Source organism: Pundamilia nyererei, unplaced genomic scaffold (assembly GCF_000239375.1).
Source record: "Pundamilia nyererei isolate P.nyererei 1_Seehausen unplaced genomic scaffold, PunNye1.0 scaffold00588, whole genome shotgun sequence".
Taxonomy (NCBI): Eukaryota; Metazoa; Chordata; class Actinopteri; order Cichliformes; family Cichlidae; genus Pundamilia; species Pundamilia nyererei.
The window spans coordinates 98,098-104,062 of NW_005187989.1; the positions used below are offsets into that span (position 1 = coordinate 98,098).

At 41.4% G+C, this 5,965-nt stretch overlaps 1 long non-coding RNA gene across 1 annotated transcript in view; it reads right to left on the reverse strand.

Moving 5' to 3' along the window:
* Positions 1-6: 6 nt before the first annotated feature.
* Positions 7-5,965, reverse strand: part of LOC106455962 (uncharacterized) — an 8,682-nt gene continuing 2,723 nt past the window's right edge. Inside the window, exons 2-5 of the long non-coding RNA XR_001290173.1 lie at positions 5,732-5,805; positions 339-480; positions 161-259; positions 7-68 (exon numbers count right to left, since the gene is read on the reverse strand). This is a non-coding gene — a long non-coding RNA (uncharacterized LOC106455962). The remainder of the gene's footprint in view (positions 69-160; positions 260-338; positions 481-5,731; positions 5,806-5,965) is intronic.

Genomic DNA, 5,965 nt, shown 5'->3' on the forward strand with positions numbered 1-5,965 from the left:
GCAGTGATAAAGATCTTCCTCTCTAGTTGAGTGTTTGTTTCGATACCATATGAGACAATGAAGAAAGCCTTGATTGAATTGAAGAAGAGAGATGAGAGTGATTGCTCATTTTGTTAAACTGTGTAGAAGTTAACAGACAAATCATACCACAATAACAAACCTTAGTTCTGCTCTTGAAAATTGGCTTGTCAATAGTACAGTCTGTCCTTCCTCGGGATAAACCATCTTCACTGTCCAAGGAATTGCACTCAATTCTTCCCTTTATTAGAAAATAAAATGACTGCTGGATGCATTGGGAGAGCAGCAAATCAATGATGAACTTGATCCTGACACATTACCTGCTGAATGGTGAACTTCCTGTAAGAGAGTCCAGCTGGGTACGTGAGAATAACACGGCTGTTGTAGGAGTTTTCCCCTCTGTTCTCCACTGAGACTGTGACATTCAAAAGCTCATCAATGCCCACTTTAACCTCTAAGGATCTGACAGAGGACAAGAATAAAGGAAGAATAAAGCAAGACTGCACTGTGATGCTGAAGTTGTAGGAGGCTAAATATAGTATAGCTTTGTGTTGAATACTAACATATTAATATTCAAATCCAAATCCAATTTATTTATATAGCACATTTAAAAACAAAAGGTTTGCCCAAAGTACTGTACAAAAACACAGTGTAAAACACAAGATAAAATCACTGACACATACATAAAACATAATAAAACACAAACTATCAATGTCAACACAACGCATACAAATATCAACTCACGCCAGTCTGAACGCTATCGAAAAAAGGTGTGTTTTCAAAAGCACTTTAAAAACAGGAAACAAAAATGCCTGTCTAATATTTAAAGGCAGCGTATTCCAAAGTTTTGGGGCCATAATTGAAAAGGCTCGCTTTCCTCTGCATTTGAGCCTTGATTTTGGGACAACCAACGGCAGCTGGTCAGCTGATCTGAGGGTCCGTGAAAGAATATACGGCTGAAGTAACTCGGAAAGGTATGGGGGAGCAAGACCATTAAGGCATTTATAAACCAGTGTTAGGACTTTGAAATTAATTCTGTGATGAACAGGAAGCCAGTGAAGAGAAGACAGGATAGGTGTTACATGATCATGCCTGTGGGTACCAGTTAAGAGGTGGGCAGCAGCATTTTGAACGAGCTGAAGACGAGCAAGAGACCCTTGGCTGACTCCAACATAAAGTGCATTGCAATAGTCAAGCTGTGTTGAAATAAAGGCATGTATTACCTTCTCCGTGTCACGGCTTGACAAAACTGGCTTCAGCTTTGCTATTTGCCTCAGCTGGAAAAAGCTTTTTTGCAACACTGAATTAATATGTTTGTTCAATTTAAAATCTGAGTCCATAATGACTCCCAAGTTTGTCACATGCTGCTTGATATAAGACCCTAGCCAACCATAATTTACAAGCGGGTTGCATGAAATATTATTAGGTCTAAATACAATCACCTCCGTTTTACTCTCATTGAAACTCAAAAAGTTCAGAGCCATCCAAGCTTTGACATCTTCAAGGCAGTTTAAAAGGATTTGGATGGAGCCTGGGCGATTTGGTGCTAAAGGCAAATAAATTTGGCAGTCGTCTGCGTAACAGTGAAAGGATATTTCATGTTTTCTATAAATAAACCCCAAAGGGAGCAGGTATAATGAAAAAAGAAGAGGGCCAAGGAAGAATTAAAGATTCGGCAGCGCCTGGGTGGAGCGCGAGCTTTAAACTCATGCACAAGAGAAATGTCAAATAAAACAGGTTTGTGATCAGAAAACACAGAATCCCCAATTTCCAAATTAAAAACAGATAAACCACACGATAACACCAGGTCAAGAGTGTGCCCCTGCTGGTGTGTAGGGCCTTGTACGGACTGTACAAAGTTAAAAGACTGAATAGGATTTAAAAACTCCTGAGCAAGCAGACCATCAGAGCAACAGACATGAATATTAAAATCACCAACTATTAAAATCCAATCATATTTAGGCACAATGTCAGCCAAGAAACATGAAAAGTCATTTAAAAAGTCTTTGTTAAACTTCGGTGGTCGGTAGATTTCACTAGCCGACCGGCACGTTTACGATGCGTCGGAGCAGGAGGAAGTGCTCCACGTAGCAGGTAAGCAGGAACATCAGCCAGGGATGGTGGATACCCTGTTGTTTGTCCTTGCTGATTAGTCAGAAAACATTGAAGATCAAAAAGTTTTTGGCGTTCATATACCAGTTGCGAGTTGATTTGGGTGGCACAAATTGTACAAAACAAAATTGACAGAGACAGACGGCAAGCCACACACACCGGCGCCATCATGCATCAATATTGGCAGTCAGGAAGCTCCCTATATTATTTTAATTTGCTGTCATTTGCTGGTGATCATAAAACACAAAAAATAACTGATGATGCATTATGAAAAAAGGTATTACCGTTAGGGCTGGGTATCGTCACTGATTACTAGAATCGATTCGATTCCGATTCACAAGGTCCCGAATCGATTTGATCCATGATTCGATTCAATTAAATTTGAATATGGGAAATTTTGCCTCAGACAGTCAGAAATATTATAATTCAGATCAGAACATTTACATATTTTTGTATCTATAATAAGAAAGCTGACACTCGCAAGACTTTATCAAAGGTGTGAGCATCACAGCAGATGCCTTTGTGTCAAAGTAGCTGAAGATAAAACACAGAAAAACATGAAGGTGATTTTCCTGGCCTGGGATTTTATACAAATATTCTGCAGTACATCAAAAACGAAAGAAAACCATTAATCAACATATGAACATTACCTCTGAAGTTACAGCGGTTTTATTAGAGACACTGCTGAGCGTTTTCCATTTTGCATAATTGTAAAAGTTTAAATTTGTTCAGTAGCCTGTTGAACGGCAGAAATTAGGTTTTCTTTTCGGAAGTAACTAAAAGGAACAAAAACAGTGGCCGACAGCGCTGTAAACAACGGTAGACTTGTGCGTAACAAGCAAGCGAATAATGCAGAAAACAGAGATTTAGATGGGAAACTGTTCTTGGAGTACAGAGAGAGGGGGGGGAGTGAGAGAGCTGTGCATGAAGTGTGATTTTATCGTGGTGGAAGCAAAACAGCAAAAGTAAGAGTGAATTCATGACGATGTTTATGTGAAGTGTAGTTTGGATCTTCTTTCTCTGCTGGTTCAGTCAATATTGTTTGGTGAGTGATTAAACCTGCAGCTTCAGAATCAGCGCAAAAAGGGCGTAAACAAAAAAGCGCGGACCCGCCGACGGATCAGAATCGGTGAGCTGTCGGCTTTCAGCCCCGACCCTGCCCATGCCGTTGGGTGAGAAAAGCGACATCTCGCTGCTTTTGATCTGTCGGCGGGTCCGCGCTTTGTGTTTACGTCTTTGTGCAGAATCCATGTACCTGCTCTCATTTACTGTTTAGCTGTTTGGTGGTTGTCGAAATTTTGTGAGGTTTAACCTGAGATTCTGGCGTTTTGGGCAAAATAAATTTATATTAAAAAATCGATTCAGGATTTCAATGAATCGATATCACATTATCAAAGCCAGAATCGATTTTAAATCGATAAATCGATTATCAAAACCCCTAATTACCATCCATTGATTTTCGGACTCTTATCCAGGTGTGGATCATGGAGGCCTCTGTCTAGGCAGAAATGCCCTGAGTTCTTTCTCGCAGCCAGCTCCTTTAGCTCATCCAGTGGGACATCAAAGCATTCCCAGGTCAAATAAGCGCTCTCTAGTAATCGCTAGTAATCAGAATGGATGTCTCTAGGTGTCTTAGTCAGATGCTGAACCACCTCAACTGGTTCATTTCAGTAGAGAGGAGTAGCAGCTCTACTCTGATATCCTCTCAAATGACTCTGCAGAAGTCATTCTCTTTTGGAGAAAGCTAATTTCTGCCGTATTCTTTTGGGCAATTCCCAGACCTCACAGCCATAGGTGATGGGTGGGAAATAGATTTTTTTGCTACAACAGACCAGTACAGCATCCACATCACTGCAGTTGCCATGTCAATCCGCCTGTCAATATCCCTCTCCACTCTCCTATTACTTGCCCCTAACACAAAGTGAGCACACCCCCACTGTTTCAGCTGAGGCCTATGGTCTCAGACTTCTGATGTTGATTCTCATTTCATCTACTTCACACTCAACTGCAAACCACCATAGTGTACACTGGAGGTCATCACCTGATGAGGTCATAAACGTTGTGAACAGAATTGGTAGCAAAGGACAGTCCTAGAAGAGCTCAATGCTCACCAGGAAACGGTCTGGCATACTACTCTTATGGTTGTGCAGGGACTGAATGGCCCGTAACAGTAGCAGCCAAACCAAACCCCCATAAGATTCCCCAAGGGATACGCATCAATGCCTTCTCCAATAGTTCTCCAAAGCATATGTAGACAGGTTGGACCCATTGGTCCCATTACACTTTCACACAACCTCACTTGGGTCAAGAGCTGGTCCGGTGTTCCATGATTATGAGAACAACTGCATTTTTTTTCCTGGATCCACAGTTCAACTAATAGATGAGCTCTACTTTCCACCTTCGTGGAGGAGGGATGAAGAGTGTGGTCCCTTGGAGCATACCCTTCAGCATTAGTTGGTTAGTCCCCAGGAGAGGCATCTTGAACCACCCCATACAGGGACTTCAAGAAAGCTGGGTACACTGACAGTCAGATGTGTTTTCAAACCCAATGGCGTAGGAAAGCAACCCTCTAATCTAGCTGGGAAAACCAAACCACGGTCATACAAGTATACCCAGCCTTGCTCGTTGCCTTTCACTGATTTCTTGTTTCTTTAATAACTGTCAATAAACCAACATCTCAATGATTTGAGCTATGTTTCTGTCTGTCATGGTTTGTGGGAGCATTGTGCTGGATGTTTCTGGATGGCTCTTCGGTTACACCCTTGGGCGGGGCCACCAGCATCACACTTGAATTCCATCCAAAGGCAATCACAGGAGGACTACATCAACCAGTACGGCCTGCTGCTCCGTTCAGCCACTCTCAGTGGTCCTACCTGCCTGCCCTGCACACTGGATAACAGTCTCTGTAACTTCATCCCTCTAGATTCTCTCACAAACGTTTTCCCCCTTCGAGCTCCGCGGTCTGGCTCTGACAGTAAGCACGCAGCATCATTATCCTGCTTTGCTGTCTCTCCTCTGCTTCCCTGCAGCTAAGTAATTGTTTCCTCTTATGTTTCAGGTTTCCCACGGTCCCAATCACAGCTTCTCTCCCCACTCACCTCCATATTTGCTCCTGTTTCCTCAGGCCTGAGTTTAACTTTCACTTTCAGAGTTTGCTATTGTTTTCTCACAAAAGAAATAAAATGTATATAGTTTGCTGCTAAATTTGTGTTGAGTCTGCTTCTGGGTCCAGTATTCATGACAGTGTCTAAGGTTTAGTGAACCTCAATGCCTTCTTGGGGATTGGTATAATTTTGAAATAAATATTCCCTGCCATTGTTGGGTTTGTTTCTTTAATCTTAATATGTCGTGGTAATCTCTCAATCACATACTACCACCATTGTGTGTGTGTGTGTGTGTTGTCATTGTTTGTCTCTTTTATTAGGATAAAATGATGGAGACTGAATACCAAACTGTCCCAAAATATCTATGTGCTTCAAAATTGAAGTTTTAAGTGTCTTTCGAGTGTACAACTTATGAAATACATGTTACATGTTATGAAACCTAGCAAGTGACTAAAAACACAAGCAAAGCTAAGCAAAGTTTTGTAATTCTGCCTCACCTGGTGAAGTTGAAATCCACTTTCAGGTTATCAACACATTTGTTGTCAGTTCCACAGTTGATCTCAAACCCTAACTGTGGAAGAGAGTGTGATGTCAAAAACATTTATATAACACATTATTCACAGAATAAATGTAAACGTTTTACAGATGAATCCAGCAAACAATTTGTGTGTTCTACCCAATGCCGGGTGTAAGATAAAGTAAAAAGTAGCCTTCTATTTTTCAGTAATGCA